At 37.5% G+C, this 18645-nt stretch overlaps 1 pseudogene; it reads left to right on the plus strand.

Annotated features, from left to right (window-relative positions):
• Positions 1-11962: 11962 nt before the first annotated feature.
• Positions 11963-12853, plus strand: LOC114902297 (annotated as a pseudogene).
• Positions 12854-18645: the final 5792 nt, after the last annotated feature.

Here is an 18645-nt window from a genome sequence, read left to right on the forward strand (position 1 = left end):
AGACCTACAATAACAAACCCAAAACAATTAAGAAAATGGTAATAGGAACATACATATTGATAAATACCTTAAATGAAAATGGATTAAATGCTCCAAGCAAAAGACATAGACTGGCTGAATGGATACAAAACAACACCCGTATATATGCTGTCTATAAGAGACCCACTTCAGACCTAAGGGACACATAAAGATTGAAAGTGAGGGAATGGAAAAAGATATTCCATGCAAATGGAAATCAAAAGAAATCTGGAGTAGCAATTTTAATATCAGACAAAATAGACTTTAAAATAAAGACTATTACAAAGAGACAAAGGACACTACATAATGATCAAGGGATCAATCCAAGAAGAAGATGTAACAACTGTAAATATTTATGCACGCAACATAGGAGCACCTCAATACATAAGGCAAATACTAACAGCCATAAAAGGGGATATCGACAGTAACACAATCATAGTAGGGGACTTTAATACCCCACTTTCACCAATGGACAGAACATCCAAAATGAAAATAAATAAGAAAACACAAGCTTTAAATGACACATTAAACAAGATGGACTTAAGTGATATTTATAAGACATTCCATCCAAAAACAACAGAATACACTTTTTTCTCAAGCATTCATGGAACATTCCCTGGCATAGATTATATCCTGGGTCACAAATCAAGCCTTGGTAAATTTAAGAAAATTGAAATCATATCAAGTATCTTTTGCAACCACAACGTTATAAGACTAGATATCAATTACAGGAAAAATCTGTTAAAAATAGAGACACATGGAGGCTAAACAACACACTACTTAATAACCAAGAGAACACTAAAGAAATCAAAGAGAAAAAAAAAATACCTAGAAACAAATGACAATGAAAACACAATGACCCAAAATCTATGGGATGCAGCAAAAGGAGTTCTAAGAGGGAAGTTTATAGCAATACAATTCTACCTTAAGAAACAAGAAACATCTCAAGTAAACAATCTAAACGTATACCTAAAGAAATTAGAGAAAGAAGAACAAAAAACCCCAAAGTTAGCAGAAGGAAAGAAATCATAAAAGTCAGATTAGAAATAAATGAAAAAGAAATGAAGGAAACAAGAGCAAAGATCAATAAAACCAAAAGCTGGTTCTTTGAGAAGATACACAAAATTGATAAACCATTAGCCAGACTCATCAAGAAGAAAAGGGAGAAGACTCAACTCAATAGAATTACAAATGAAAAAGGAGAAGTAACAACTGAAACTGCAGAAATACAAAGGATCATGAGAGATTACTACAAGCAACTATATGCCAATTAAATGGACAACCCAGAAGAAATGGAAAAATTCATAGAAAAGCAGAACCTTCCGAGACTGAACCAGGAAGAATTAGAAAATATAAACAGACCAATCACAAGCACTGAAATTGAGACTGTGATTAAAAATCTTCCAACAAACAAATGCCCAGGACCAAATGGCTTCACAGGCGAATCGTATCGAACAATAGAGAAGAGTTAACACAGATCCTTTTCAACTCTTCCAAAATATAGCAGAGGAACACAAAATATAGGAGGAACACTCCCAAACTCATTCTATGAGGCCATCACCACTCTGATACCAAAACCAGACAAAGATGTCACAAAGAAAGAAAATTACAGGCCGATATCACTGATGAACATAGATGCAAAAATCCTCAACAAAATACTCGTAAACAGACTCCAACAGCACATTAAAAGGATCATACACCATGATCAAGTGGGGTTTATCCCAGGATTGCAAGGATTCTTCAATATATGCAAATCAATCAATGTGATAAACCCTATAAACAAACTGAAGGAGAAAATCCATATGATCATCTCAATAGATGCAGAAAAAGCTTTTGACAAAATTCAACACCCATTTATGATAAAAACCCTCCAGAAAGTAGGCATAGAGGGAACTTACCTCAACATAATAAAGGCCATATTTGACAAACCCACAGCCAACCTCATTCTCAATGGTGAAAAACTGAAAGCATTTCCACTAAGATCAGGAACAAGACAAGGTTGTCCGCTCTCACCACTGTTATTCAACATAGTTTTGGAAGTTTTAGCTAAAGAAAGCATAGAATAAAAAGAAATAAAAGGAATCCAAATCGGAAAAGAAGAAGTAAAGCTGTGACTGTTTACAGATGACATGATACTATACATAGAGAATCCTAAAGATGCTACCAGAAAACTACTGGAGCTAATCAATGAATTTGGTCAAGTAGCAGGGTACAAAAGTAATGCACAGAAATCTCTTGTATTCCTATACACTAATGATGAAAAATCTGAAAGAGAAATTAAGGAAACACTCCTATTTACCACTGCAACAAAAAAGAATAAAATACCTAGGAATAAACCTACCTAAGGAGACAAAAGACCTGTATGCGTACAACTATAAGACACTGATGAAAGAAATTAAAGGTGATACAAACAGATGGAGAGATATACCATGTTCTTGGATTGGAAGAATCAATATTGTGAAAATGACTATATTACCCAAAGCAATCTACAGATTCAATGCGATCCATGTCAAATTACCAATGGCATTTTTCACAGAACTAGAACAAAATATTTCACAATTTGTAAGGAAAAACAAAGGACCCCAAATAGCAAAAGCAACCTTGAGAAAGAAATACGGAGCTGGAGGAATCAGGCTCCCTGACTTCAGACTATACCACAAAACTACAGTAATCAAGACAGTACGATACTGTCACAAAACAGAAATATAGATCAACGGAACAGGATAGAAAACCCAGAGATAACCCATGCACATATGGTCAACCTATCTTTGATAAAGGAGGCAAGAAGGTACACTGGAGAAAAGACAGCCTCTTCAATAAGTGGTGCCGGGAAAACTGGACAGCTACATGTAAAAGAAAGAAATTAGAACACTCCCTAACACCATACACAAAAATAAGCTCAAAATGGATTAAAGACCTAAATTTAAGGCCAGACACTCTAATACTCTTCAAGGAAAACATAGGCAGAACACTCTATGACATAAATCACAGCAAGGTCCTTTTTGGCCCACCTCCTAGAGAAACGAAAATAAAAACAAAAATAAACAAATGGGACCTAATGAAACTTAAAAGCTTTTGCACAGCAAAGGAAAACATAAACAAGACGAAAAGACAACCCTCAGAATGGCAGAAAATATTTGCAAATGAAGCAACTGACAAAGGATTAATCCCCAAAATTTACAAGAGTAGCTCATGCAGCTCAATATCAAAAATCAAACAGCCCAGTCAAAAAATGGGCAGAAGACCTAAGCAGACATTTCTCAAAAGAAGATATACACATTGCCAAGAAACACATGAAAGGATGCTCAACATCACTAATCATTAGACAAATGCAAATCAAAACTACAATGAGGTATCACCTCACACAGGTCAGAATGACTATCTTCAAAAAATCTACAAACAATAAATGCTGGAGAGGGTGTCGAGAAAAGGGAACCCTCTTGCACTGTTGGTGGGAATGTAAATTGATACAGCCACTATGGAGAACAGTATGGAGGTTCCTTAAAAAACTAAAAATAGAACTATCATACGACCCAGCAATCCCGCTACTGGGCATATACCCTGAGAAAACCATAATTCAAAAAGAGTCATGTAGCACAATGTTCATTGAAGCTCTATTTACAATAGCCAGGACATGAAAGCAACCTAAGTGTCCATCAACAGAAGAATGGATAAAGAAGATGTGGCACATATATACAATGGAATATTACTCAGCCATAAAAAGAAACGACATTGAGTTATTTGTAGTGAGGTGGATGGACATAGAGTCTGTCATACAGAGTGAAGTAAGTCAGAAAGAGAATAACAAATACCATATGTTAACACATGTGTATGGAATCTAAGAAAAGAAAAATGGTTCTGAAGAACATAGGGGCAGGACAGGAATAAAGACACAGAAGTAGAGAATGGACTTGAGGACATGGGGGTAGGGAAGTGTAAGCTGGCACGAAGTGAGAGAGTAGCATTAACATATATATAATACCCAATGTAAAATAGATAGCTAGTGGGAAGCAGATGCATGGCACGGGGAGATCAGCTCGGTGATTTGTGACCTCCTAGAGGGGTGGGATAGGGAGGGTGGGAGGGATACACAAGAGGGAGGGGATATGGGGATATATGTATACGTATAGCTGATTCACTTTGTTATACAGCGGAAACTAACACAACATTGTAAATAAATTATACTCCAATAAAGATGTTAAAAAAAATCCACATAAATTACAAAAAAAAAAGATACTTTGTAATCCGTAATATACTGGTCACCATATTATGTGGTATCTTATATGCGTAATGGGTATAGATATGCATCCAGAAGTATTCTTTAAACAGACCTTTATTAGGAACTTCATCCATCTTTAAGGGAATTAGCCTGCTTTCATTATACAACACTAAGCTTTTCATATTTTCTTCAACTATTTTTTTCCTCTTTCACTTACTATTTCAAATAGAAAATCTGTTCTTTGTTTTTTTTTAAATAGTGCTGTATTCTCAATTTCTTCAGGAATTCAATATGGATGTCCTCTCCCAGAATAACTCAAACTTCATTTAAGTGTTTGCAGTGTGTTGATTCTTTCAGAAACCTTTCTCTGGGCCTATAGTCCCCTGCTAATCTATAGATATAAGTAAGTAGCTGTTCCCTATGTTATTTTCATTTGTCCTTTCTCTTACACACACTTACTTTTTAAAATTATTTCTTGCTCAATGTCAAAATACACTTCATTGTAATAGTTAATCCTCATATAAAAGAAAAAGTAACTGTTATGATTGACCATGCTTTAAAACGAATATACTCTACTTTTATTAACAATGATTATAAAAATTAAAATTCCTAATATTTATTTTCTGCCAAACACTGTTTGTAGGGGCTGTGTAGGGTAGCTTTCTGCATCTTAAGCCCATTTCATTTCTAATCGTACACGGAGGGTTATGGGGGGAAAAAGAGAAAATTCTTGGACTTCATTTCATCCCTGCTTACATATTCACATAACTCTCATAAGCATTTTATAACTTATAAAAATTGCTCTGGAGGTGAGACTCAAATATATGAGAAAGTAAGACGCTGAGGTATTCAGTCTCTATGGCCCAGCAAAGCGCAGTCAGTGCAAGCGGGCAGTGCCAGGACTGGTGCAATGGGGTGCAAATCAGGGCCAGGACAGGAAGCCAGGACTTGGAGGGCAAAACATAGCTCGTGAGGTGAAAGAGGGAGAGGGAGTGGCCAGGATCAGATATTCTAAGCTGAAAGAACAGTACACAAAGTCAATGTTCTTTAGGCAACGTAAGATGAAGCAAGAGGGAGTTAGTGAGGAGATGAGGCGTAAAGACTGGGAAGGGACACGTTGAATCAGGACACGTTATCAAGAGTTATAGTGTTCAGTTCTAGCCCTGGTGCTGCTGTTCCACAACAGCTCACCCTGCTTACGTTCACCTACCCAAGCCTGGCAGCGTCCCCCAAACAACTTCTGCAATAGGATAAAACACACTAGGGGAGCAAAAATTATGCTTAGATGTTTGACCTCGATTCCTCCAAGACACCATCATATCAGTCCTGCCTTGGTCAAGGGTAGACTGTGTTGCTTCAGGAACAACACTCGATTGTGGCAGGAACAAGTGAATTAATTCCCCTGACCTGAAATAGGCCCTGAGACCATGTGTCCAAGTTCTATAAGGGAGCAAAACACCCAACCTTAAATCCCTATTCCTTGAAGCACTAAAATGAAGTTAGCATTTTTCACAGGAAGATAACTGAGTATCCTACAAAAAAACTCTAGTCTTTCTCTTTGCAAAAGCAGACTAACAATTTCACATACTTCAAAGAAAAAATGAGCATGAGGATTCTGTTTCGGAGTCTCCTAGGATGAGAGCACATACACTTTTCAACCAAATTTATTAACCTCTCTAAGGGAACAACACATACATGTCATCAGTTTGCAATGTAGTGTCGTTAAGCTATTCCACGTTGATTCTTTTTCATTGCTCTTCTGTGTCGTTAGTGGTTTGTGGGTGCATGCTGGAAATGACACAGTGAACAAGCTATCCGAGTCTTAAAAATAAACACTTTGGCAAGGGTTTGTATCTGCAATTTTGGGTGGAATTTTGGCACATAAAAGATCAGTTCCTTAAATGATTTTGTGTGTGTTTGTATGTATGATGAATTAGTTGTACAGAGTTCTCACATAAAGAGAGAATGAAAAAGCAAAAGCCATAATCAGATCATTTTTCTATCTCAAAATACGGCATTTTAGGAAAATTCTTTATTCTGCCATAAACTCATAACTTAACATGTTACTATCTTCCTTTCTTTGCATATGTTTATTGTAATTATTTTTTACTTTTTTTCTCTTGTCATTAAAAATACATACACTTAGAAAGTGGACTTTGCTTTCAAAGATCATCTAAAGACCAAAATTAAATGTACCCCTATATTAAGCAAGCCCCCCTCACATACACTTACATAGATTATAAATCTATTCGTGAGAATTATTATTCAAGTTTAGAGACAGTCTTAAAATGGAAGTGGTAGCCAATGAAACATAAACTCATTTTATCACCATTAAATTTGATACATGTATTATTAATATTATTTGAGGGATAAAAGATTACTTGTCCAAGGCTGGTCCCCAGCAGGCTGGTCTTCCACAAGAGGAGCTGACCCCCTACAAACCTCCTTGAAAACTTGCCACTGCCCTGTCCTTAAGGCAACAAATCTTGGTCAAGCCAAGATGGGGACCACCACCATCATCATCAAAGCAGATTAGGGGTAGAGCTTCCTCAAACAGAAATGTTGATGTGCAAATCCTGCAGCATCCTGCCTTGTCACTCAGTTCCACTGGGACCCAGTCCCCTGATCACACCAGAGTTGGGGCCACTGCTCTCACTCCCCATGGGTGCACTCATTTGCTAGCAAAATAAGGCTGGGGGAAAGGTTCTTCCACACCACACTGCTATCATATCACAGTCCCTGCTCAGGCCAGGTGATGGATGGATGTTCTGTAATCATGCTGCTTAAGACCCCCCTGTGACCTGAAGGACAAAGTCTTTCTCCCAGGGTTGGAATTCTGGCTTGGCTAGACTTCTGGGTCTGCCCAAGAGCACATGGACAGCCAGAGTCCCACACATCTGCTGCTGTGCCTGTCTCCAAGGTTTTCCTCAGAATGCTGCTCAGGCAGGTCTGGTGTGTGTGTGGTCTACCTATGTGCTCTGTTGGCATGACAACAACTACAATATAAATAACAGTTACTATATAATAACGATTTACTGTGCTAAAGACTATTAGACTTCACAACAACCCAAAGCAGTAACAAAATTATCTTTATTTTAGAGGTGGAAATGGAAGACAGAAGGGGTTAATTAACTTGCCCTTATCTACTTAGATAATAATTGATGAGGCCAGATTTTAAACTCATATCGGACTTTAAAGCCTTTGCTCTGAGTCTATATAGTATCATTTCAATTATTCAAACTGTTTAAATAGAGAAAATTACCTTGTTAACTAAGTGCTAAACCATCCTTGTATCACTGTTGACAAAACAAAGTTTACTGCAATGGCTGAAACTTTACAGAGTGCTGTTAGAGGTCAAGTGTTCAAACTCCTCTTGAATAGCAAAGAGAGGCAGGTGCCTGCATCTAAAATTTGTGGGCCTGGAGCAAAAGAGCAAATGGAGGATGACATAACCCATGTCTAATATTTAAAGTTTATTCATCAAGCTAATAATTCATCAGTGAAACATGTTCTGTCCTCCTACCTTGATAAGTATACTTTAATAGAAATGAGATCAATATATATGCATGTACATTTTTAATACAGCCATGCTTTTTTATATGACTGAAAATCAGCAAAGTATCAACGATAGCTTAGCTGAATTATTATTGTGCTTGTCTGAATGTTCTCTTTAGGCCTGTTATGTTTGAACAAATAATCAAATTAAGAGATACATAATTCATTAAGTATTATATGTTTTTGATAAAATTTATTTTTGCCTTTATTTCAGGAAAATTTATATTTATATTTTATAATCAATATTTTCACGTAATTTGGGTTCTATTTACAGCAATGTCAGATTAGCCACTATTTATCAGGACATTGTAGCTCTTTGATGGATCGTTTTAATTAATTTCCATTCAGAGAATCGTCATTTTTCTAAGTCGCACCTGAATTTTTTTATGACATTTAAAAGGCATTCCATATATTTGGAAATTAACCATGAATTTTACAAATCACTTTTAAACTCTGTAACGGGGTCATATATAATAAATTATTATAGAAATTATTGCAAAATATTTTAAATGTAGCATATAAATCACTATCACCTATATAGCAATTTTACCTCTTCTTAAAGCAGTAACTAGGTCCATACCGTATTTAAGTTCTGCTTTAAATTTTTTCAGTACTAGGATATTATTTTAAAATTTCAAATGTAGTATCTTGCTATATATTTTTTTTTTCAGATCTCTCTTCAGTCAGGACTATAGTTGATCTGTAATGTCTGGAAAACAGTCTCTATAGCAATCAGTTTGGGAATTATTTGTATGTTAATCTTCTTCATAGCCATGCAAATATTTCCATGTCCTCATTTCTTCCATACGTTTTAAAGGAATGTTTCTTTTGTTGCACATTTTATATGCAGTTTCTTACAATTTACGGTGAAATTTTTTTTCTAAATTAAAAAAATAATCATTTAGAAAGTGAAATATCTGTTTTGGTTTTTCTGTATCCAGTAACTGTGAAGAGAACAAATTCAAAATTATTTTTATTATCCATGAAAGTCCATGATTCACTGTTTGAGAATTTTTTGTTTATTAGCTTAATTCTTCTAGTGCCCCTCATGTCTTTTCAAAATGGAATCTAACTGCTTTATCAGTTTTGAGTTGACATTTTCTTATATACTGAAGAGGTCTTAGGAAGAAATTCAGCGGGAAGGAAGCCAAGGGAATAAACACCTTGACCTCTCTCTCTTCCTTCTTGCTGATAGCACGCTCCACCTCCCCACCGGTCAAATCCAAGGGAAGCCAGCAAACTCATGTAGAAGCTGCTGGTTGCAGCCCAGAGCACTGAAATCCCTCTCAAGGATTTGGTTGGCATGTCCATTCCCCAGCTGCTGCAGGTGCTTCGGCTAAAGGCTAACCCCTGCACCCTTCTTAAAAGAATTACCTTTGGGTGATTGAGGTCACCTTACCTGGAGGCTCCTGGAAGTAACAAATCCTCTGTGACTGACTGCGGAGGTGCTACAAAAACCCTGCTCCCCTGCCTCAAGTTGGAAAAGACGGTGCCACAATTTATGCTCCAAAGCTCCCCCTGGGATCCTGGAATTGTACCAATCTAGATTTCACATGAAACCACATTCTTCTGAGGCTCCTTCTATCTGCCTCCCCTGCTGCTTTCTCCTGATCAAGCCCTGGGGCAGAGAGCAGAATGAAGATGTGTAGACAGTAGACCCGAAGACCTACTAATGGGAGCTATCACACACACTGGAATGTTATACAGCTGTGCCCACCCAAAACACACTATCCCAGTCTTCCTTACTAACAGATCCTGACTTTGAGAGTAAAATCTACTCTCCACATCTCTTGAAGCTAGGGATGGCTAGGTATCCCAATTCAGGCCAATGAGATGTAGGCAGAAGTCTCAGGGGAGACCGTCTCTTCCTTCCTAATTAAAAAGACAAAGATACACTAGAAGAAAGACATTTTGCCCTTTTCCCCTTCCCCTTCTTCAAGGCTGAGACATGAAGCCTGGAACTGGAAGCCTGGTAGCGTAATAGCCATCTGGTGACAACTATCTGGAAAGTATGAGGACAAAAGACAATATGTCAAGATAACTCAGTGGAAGGAGATTCTGGGTCCCTGTTGTGCTGGTCTGGACTGCCTATCCCTAGGTTTCTGGTTGTGCAAGAAAAATAAAATCTCCTCTTTTTAAACCACTCTTTGTCAGATTTTCTGTTATTTGTGGTTGAACTCATTCCTGCTACAGCAGTCATTAAAAGAATAAAATAGAGTTATACCAGAGACTCAGAGTTTTGTCTTATCAGAGCAGCACCCATCTATAACATAAGACCTCTCACCACTATGCATTTAGTCCAGTTTAGAGCACCAAGGGCACTGAAAAATAAAGCCAAGCTCTGGCGGGACATACCTCTGTTTTAACCATGCACAGAGCCATGATTCTGCAGACTGAGACAAAATATCTAGAGAGCATGGAGGCCACTTGGCAAGCAGAATAATTCTAACAGGTGCAGGAAAATTAGCCAAATGGAAAGGAGCTGAGGCTGAAGGCAATTCTTTGTGTCTTTTCCAAAAATGTTTCTGGGAATTGCTGACCAGTGTAAATGCTCATGGCTCTGGTTTCAAATCTTTCCCAAGAGGAGAAATAAGTTTTGACAAAACGAAGTATCCAAGTGCCTTTTTGGCAGATATTGTACATATTTTCCAGGAGGAATAGTTTCCTGGGTCAAGTCACATTTATATTATATGGACACAGACATAAGTGCCTTATTTAAACAGCAATGTACAATATGATAAGTGCTAATACTTCTGACAAGTATTAAAATTGAGGATCTATTTTTTTTAAAGCCTTGTGGGTAACTTCTTTCTCCTTGTGATATATCCATAATTTCATAGTCAAGTACCAGGAGCAATAGCTCGGCTTGAATTGAATAATTTGGGGATAGGAGAATAATGAGAAGTAACTAACAGTAACCCAAACCAATTTATCACACCCTGTACTAATGTGCAAAACAGACAACTTTCCATAGTTTTCAGGCAGAGCCAGTGAAACACTGTTTGGTCCAAAAACGATGCTGTACAAGATGTTTTTATGAGCCCTGTTAATACCGGAAGTGGACCATCAGAACACACACACACACACACACACACACACACAAACATACACACACACGCCACCCTGGTAATCATCCTTCTATAATCACTCACTTATTTTATAGTTTGAGCCCAGTGTTCCCTCTAGCTTTGAACATGAGTCCCATATCGGAAACCAAACTCAGCCAAGACCTATGTGGAAGAGGATCAACCCTAAACGATGTAAGAAACTTTATTCCTGGAGATCATAACTTCTGGGTGTAAAATATTATTCTGAGGAGAAAATTTAAAGTCTATTCTTGCCAATGACAGAAACAATGAGTGACTAAATTTGACTGGTGTGTGAATCAAAACGCATTTGGCTGGTGTGTTTAATAATGACCACATGGAGAAGCAATCTGTGAAGAAACCCTCATTCTAGACGGGAGACGGTTGATGTAGTTTTCATACCCTCTAAAACTCTACAAATTTATATCCAAGGCACAGATATAGTGAATTGCAGAAGAAGATTCATCTTCTAGGCTGGGGTGGCTGGCTACTTCATCCCTCATTCATTCATTCAAAACAGATAATGACATTTGCTACGGGACCAACTAAGCATAGGAATTTTAAAGACATAAATGGCAAAATTCCTCAATTTAGCAGCAGAGACAAATCTATAAGGGAACGATTACAGTTATAAATGCACGCATACAACACACACACACAACGGGGCTGTGACACCGTACAACCCCAGAGGGAAATGGGGAAAAGGAATGTCAAGAAAAACTTCACAGAAATATTTGGGCAGAATATTAGAGAATCAGTGGGAATTTGTCCACTTAATACTGAAAGTAAGAAGAGAATACCAAATAAAATGCATCATACAGAATATAAAAATAGACACAGGGACAATTGTAAGCCCAAGTCTGTAAAGATAAAATGAGGCTTGATTGTTAAAGCTCTTGTTTGGCACATGAGGATTTGGATTTTAATGGTCAAAGGAGCCCAAGGAAGGATTTTAAGCATGTAACATGAGGAGATATATACATTATGAACCACATTTAACAAATGTGGTTACACTGGAGGAGAGGGAGAGTAGAGACAGACACAGAGATAATGTGCAATATAAAAGAAATGGGGAGCGGGTTACCTAGTCGTCATGGAGGCAGTCTTGACTGAGGAGCTTGATTAGGAGGAACAGCTGGTGAGAAGGCATCACAAAGAGAAGAAGTAGTTGCAAGCCAAAGTTCAGGGTATGAAGAATGCTGTCCCCAAGATGGACAAAAAGAGGAGGAAGCAACTTACTGAAGATGTTGCTAAGTTAGAAGCAGAAGTGGAACAGAAACATAAAGAGAAGCTGGAGCAATTGAAGCTGACTTCTAAGGAGAGTAAAGTAGATTCTGTTGCTGTCAATATTTCAAACTTGGTTCTTGAGAATCAGCAGTTTCAGATATCAAAAGCACAAGAGAGATGGGACAAAAATGCTGCACTGGAAAAGGAGCGGGAAGAAAGGATAGCTGAAGCTCAAATTGAAAACTTAACTGGGGCTAGACATGTAGAAAGTGAAAAACTTGCTCAAATATTCGCAGCTAGACAGTTGGAAATTAAACAGGTTCCACCTGATGGCCACTGTATGTACAGAGTCATTGAAGATGAACTGAAAGAACAGGACTGCAGTCTGACTGTGGCTGCCTTAAGATGTCAGACTGCTGACTATATGCAAAGCCACATGGAAGACTTTCTGCCATTTTTAACAAATCCTAGTACAGGAGATATGTATACTTCAGAAGAGTTTGGAAAGTACTGTGATGATATCATAAACACCGCTGCATGGGGAGGTCAGCTTGAGCTAAGAGCCCTGTCTCACGTTTAAGAAACACCAATAGAGATAATACAGGCAGATTCTTCTCCTCTTGTAGTTGGTGAAGAATATCCCAAAAACCCATTAATACTTGTTTATATGAGACATGCATATGGCTTAGGAGAATGCTACAATTCTGTTAAACGGTTGGTGAACACAGCTAGTGAAAATTGCAGCTAGTCTATAAAATGTTGCTGTTATGTTTTAGTACAGTGTGCTGATCTGAGTATTAATACCAAGTGTTGGATTGTTCTAAATGTTTCCAAAAAAAAAAAAAAAACTACCTTAAATCAGTTTTATGGCAAAGCTACTAACAGGTTTTTAAAAAATGTGTCAAAGAAACTTTCACCAATGTCCCCTTAGTGGTGTTTTAAAAACACTGGTAAGTCCCTTGTGGAGAACATCATTTATAGACCAAGATGGTACCCTGTTTGCTGATATTTTTATTAAATATAGGATCCTGAACATTCTGTTCTGTGTTGAAATAGTTAAATTTTTTTTCTCCCTATTATTGAAAGCTTTCAGTAACCGTGTCAATGTAATTTTTCTTGAAGAAGTGAAACGACTCAGTCTCTGACATTGCAATAATGTGGTGATGGTGATAGCAAATTTAATGAATGCTTATAAATGAACGTGATTGCAGTAACTTTGGTGTTGATGGGATTAATGCTGTGACGCTTTTTATATAACCCCATCAAAGTGCAGCTAAGAAGCTTGTTTTAATAAAGAATTTTAAAATATTTAAAAAAGGAAATGGGGAGAAATGGGACTAAAACAGTGATTCAACTAAGAGGAGAGACAGTACTGAGAGATACTTAGATGTGAAAATGGGTGGAAAAGAAAAGCTGATAATGTTTCTAAGCTTTTTTACTTTGGAGGTTTAGATGGATGATATGGCATTCAATAATATAGGAAAAATAAAAAAGAACAGATATATGGAAAAACAGAACAGAATATATGGAAAAGAGTGGAGAGGATAGTTCAATGGCGGTCATATAGGACACACTGGTAGAACATCTGGAAATGTCTGGCGGATTTCTGGAAATACAGATACGAATTTCAAAAGAAAGATAGAAAAGGAAAGTCACTGAGAGTAAGAGTAGAATTTGAAGTGAAAAGATTGGATGCTATCTCTCATGGAAAGCATTATGGAAACGAGAAGAGGATTATAGATAGATTCTTAAAAAATACTTCATTTAAGGTCAGACAAGAGATGAGAGGATGCTGTTTTTTTTAATGTCTTTATTAGAGTATAATTGCTTTACAATGGTGTGTCAGTTTCTGCTTTATAACAAAGTGAATCAGTTATACATATACATATGTCCCCATATCTCTTCCCTCTTGCATCTCCCTCCCTCCCACCCTCCCTATCCCACCCCTCTAGGTGGTCACAAAGCACCGAGCTGATCTCCCTGTGCTATGCGGCTGCTTCCCACTAGCTATCTATTTTACGTTTGGTAGTGTATATATGTCCATGCCACTCTCTCACTTTGTCTCAGCTTACCCTTCCCCCTCCCCGGAGAGGATGCTAATTTTAATTCCAATCATTACATGCAGCTTACTCGTGTCTCGTTTTGTGTGCATTTATTATTTGTTTGAATTTTCCACTTTAGATTCAATTCAATTGACCAGTATAACAGAAAAAAGCCTGAATTTGAATACCATTTTGATAAGTTGTACTAAATATTTTCAGATGAGTCTCAATATGAACATATATTAAAATATTATGCACACTGTTTTGCATTTGCATCAAGAGTTCTAACAATTTTGAAGAAAAGATAGAATCATCTACATAGTAACGTTACAAAAATATCTTCGAAAAACCGCCCCAAACTATTCCAGAACTATATAATACTGTGTTAAACAACTCTTCAGGGTGACCAGTACACAAATTCGAGAATGAAAATCTGGCAATCTGCTTAGAAGAATATAAAGAATATGTAAATCTGTCTATGAAAAAACAAGACCTCTCTAGGTACACAGGTTTCAAGGAATATTTACCACTGGTTAATAGTCTTTCACATTTTTAATTTTCAGAGAATCTTAAAAGAGATTGGATATTTAGAAACAGCAGCCTTCCTATCTGGAGAATATTGAGAACAACAGCAATAAAATACAATGTCCCATCTGTTAATTAAAAAAGGAAATTTTAACTGAAATGGCTACTTTATATATATGACACCAGTAAGTTTAACTTTAACTAGATTAACCTACTGATCTAGGACATTGTAACTTTCTCCTTGACAGGTCACAATAGCTGGGTAATATTAACCACAGTTCCAGAGTTATTTTTTTACTCTTATAGTAGTAGACATAGAGAACCTTAATATTAAATGTCTTCCGGCAAGACATTTTCTAAGCCATAGCATTTGACACTGTTTTCCAAGTATTCTTCTGCCCAAGAAAATAATTTATAAGTTTTCTTTTCATATACCAGATTTTATATACCACATTGCCTCATTTGATACTCAAAACAACATATAGCATAGACAAAACTGATACAATTTTTCTTTTTTAGAGATGAGAAAACTGAGACAAAATAATAATAAAGATAATAATTGTTAGAACTAATAACTTTTCAAAACTCAAGCATGTTGCAAGTGCTGTGCTATGAATATTTCTTTACTAAATTGTCAGATCTTCACAGTCAACTATGAAGTTAATACTAATTTTATTTTCAGTTTCCAGAATAAGGAACTGCGTTTTATATAGAGGTTTGGGAAGCTCCCCAAGGTCACATAGCTAGTGAGTTTAGAAAGGGGACCCCACTAGATCCATCAGATGCTAAATTCCACTTTCTTAACCATTGTTCGGCTTTCTAGATGTGAAATGTCTTTGGAGAGTCTTTGTCGAGGAAGAGTAGTTCAGGAAAAGGTAGAGAATCTGGATCATGCAGCAACTGTGAATCATTTCAAGGCATATAACTACTAAACAGGAGAACTGGGATTGAATCCAGGTTCATGACTCCAAATTGTGGGACCCTGAATTCATATCTTTGCAGAGTACCCTAAACACTGACACAGTTGAGTTATGCAAATGACTGAGTTCACAGTCACTCATTAACTCCTGCAATTAGATAGAAGAGTAATTGTCAACTTTGGATTTTAAACTTTCACACCACTTAATGATTATTTATGCTGACACCTAGAGTAGTCAAATTTATTTTACACTGATGTGGATTCTATATGTAATTTAAGAACAATTGGCAAAATCTCACTTGAATACTAAGAAGGATTATGACAATATTGATAATATCTATTGAGTGTTTCCTATATTCCAAGAACAGAGCTATATTATTTATAAACATTATTTAATCATAAACTTCCCTGGGTATTACATTTTAAGTTTATTTTTTATATATTTAAATTTTAAGCGGCATCAGGTTTTCAAGGGAACAAATGTTCAGGAAATGAAATAGGGCTTCGAGTGTCAATAAAATGTCTAAGAGTTTTCCAGAAACAACAGATGGTGTTTTCCAACAGAGTCTAGTGAGACCAAACTGCTGCATGATGAAAATGTATTCTTAACATCCCTAGACTGAGAAGGTGACTAGCGCTGTGACACGCTCAACAGAATGGCTCAGCCCAGGCCTTTCCTGGACAGGATGCATTTTATCCCTGTGCTGGCTGTGCTCTTGAACCAGAACTACATTTTCAGTCCAGTGAACCCATGAGACAGTGTGCTTTCAGGTAAGTCAGCTATAAAGTTTGGAGAGTCTTGCATTTTGAAAAGTATTACAAAACAGTGCCATTATGAAGAACAAAGAGAAAACGTTAGAACACAGTCCTATCACAAGACAAAGGTACTAGAAAGGTACAGAATAACTGCCTATTTTTATTCAGTAGACAACTGCATATATAAAAGAATCAGTTTACTTACCTAGTAGTTATAAATGACGTGGCATAACAGCTTGTAAATTAAAATAATACTGTTGCTTTGCTGAGTGTACATGAGCATAATAGTCCATGGATTTTTTTCCCAGACAGTTAAATTAACTCATTGGAAATGTAGCATACTAAATGATTCTTCTAAGAAGTAACATGCAATCATATCTTTTTCAGGCTTGAGTAAATTCCCTCTGCCTGTACAAACTTTATATCTGTGCCCAAATATTATGTATCCATTTCTGATCACTGAACAGAACATAGACCCTGCATAACCCATCTCCAGTATTAGGTAAAATCAAGGAACAGCAGTTTTCTTCTTGTACAGCTCCAAGGGGTACCATGCCCATGCATCTTGTCTGTGGTTGTATTCTAAGGGATACTATATACATGGGGTATGTGAATGTATCCACTTCCCAACAAACTGTACAACAGGATCTTGCTCTCATCTGGTGATAGAACAGTCTAAGGGAAGCAGATCTTTCTTGTAAGTGAAACGCAGAACCACCTTATTGAGCAGAACACCTTGCACTGGTTAGCAATCCCAGGGGAGGATCTGACTACAAGGAGGATAGTAAAGATCATCCCTATGCTGACTACTAGGAATAGAAGTCCATACACTTCTGCCCATTGCACCTTGGTATTGAAATTGACCAGGAAAACACAACACAATCAAGCACTGGATGGAACAATGCTTTACTTCAAAGAGGAGAGACAGAACCATACCAGCTCCAATAGTGGGCATCAGTCCCCCATGGCTAGGGGATCTCTCCCCATAGCAACTGGCCTACTTAACTCCTCTCATGCCACAGTGGAAGGACCCCATTCCCTCCCCGTGGAGAACAGGTATACTAGTAGGGTTGGTGAGGCACCATATTAACGCACACGCTTAAGCAGGAAAAAGGAGTATACACTGAGCTTGAACACGGGGAAAGATATTCCTGTGGTAGGCAATAAATCCAGCACAGACTGTGTGAACTCTTTATCTCTTGGTGAGGAAGTGTTCCAGGCCCTAGGTCCATTTTTACGTGGCCTACTGGGGGGTCAAAAGACTGCATGCACCAGATTGCCTTTCCCAACACAGCTCAACCCCATCCCATCATCATGGCCTCCCTGTCCCAAACAACGTCCTCAGGAGTGAAAAGAAATCAGATTTCCTGAGTGAACTTATCTTACCTTATCCTCACCCCCACTACCTAATATTCTAATCCAGATACCATGCACTGATGTCTGCTCTCCATCTGGGGACTGAATGATCACTCAGGCTTGCTGTACAGGGGATTCCTCTATGGAGTTGGACACTGGAGCAAAACCTCAAAGCAGAGTCCAGCAGACAAGCTAAACTGAAAGGTAGATTCCAAGGATGGTGCAAATTAAACAAGATTAGGAGCATTTAGATTCAGAGTCACCATTTGCTCCAACGGCAAGGTGGAGATACACTTAAACTATGAGGACAGGCACAGTAGCCTCTGCTGCTGCAGTCTTGCCAATCCTACTTACGTGGCCATGTCCCTAGTCAGTACATGGACCAGCCTCTTCACCACACGAGGAAGGGGTGGGGTGCCAGAGGGCTCTGCCAGTGCTTTGCTTAGGAATCACAAGTGACAGAAATAAAAACCAAATGTGAAACTCTCACTTCTTAGAGTTGATTACTGTGCACTCCTGTAGTCTGAAAGCATTACAAGCTAGATAGCAGGTTTATGAATATTATTTAGTTGGTTTATGAATCGATTTGACATTTATTTTTACTCAGATATATGTGGAAAACATGAGGAAAAACAGCAAAAAGGATTTTCTGTCTTAAAGAAAATGAAAATCAGGGTCAGAAATGAACAGAATATCTAAACTTGTAGTTTAATACCTGAAAGGAAAGACTGTGATTTTTTTTTTTTAACCATAGTTATAATGAAGCTATGAAAGTAGCATTAACTGACTTTGGATTCTGTGAGGCACTCCAGTGTCTTTCTAATGAAGTCCCCTTCTTCTGCTCAACTTCATTTTAAAATGATTTATCATTTGCAAGCAAAAGAATACCAACCAACAACCTGGGACAATGATATTTGCCTTGCAGTTTTCTAATAAGGTTTG

This window comes from Monodon monoceros, unplaced genomic scaffold (genome assembly GCF_005190385.1).
Source record: "Monodon monoceros isolate NGI ecotype Baffin Bay Population unplaced genomic scaffold, NGI_Narwhal_1 Super_Scaffold_20, whole genome shotgun sequence".
NCBI classification, from domain to species: Eukaryota; Metazoa; Chordata; class Mammalia; order Artiodactyla; family Monodontidae; genus Monodon; species Monodon monoceros.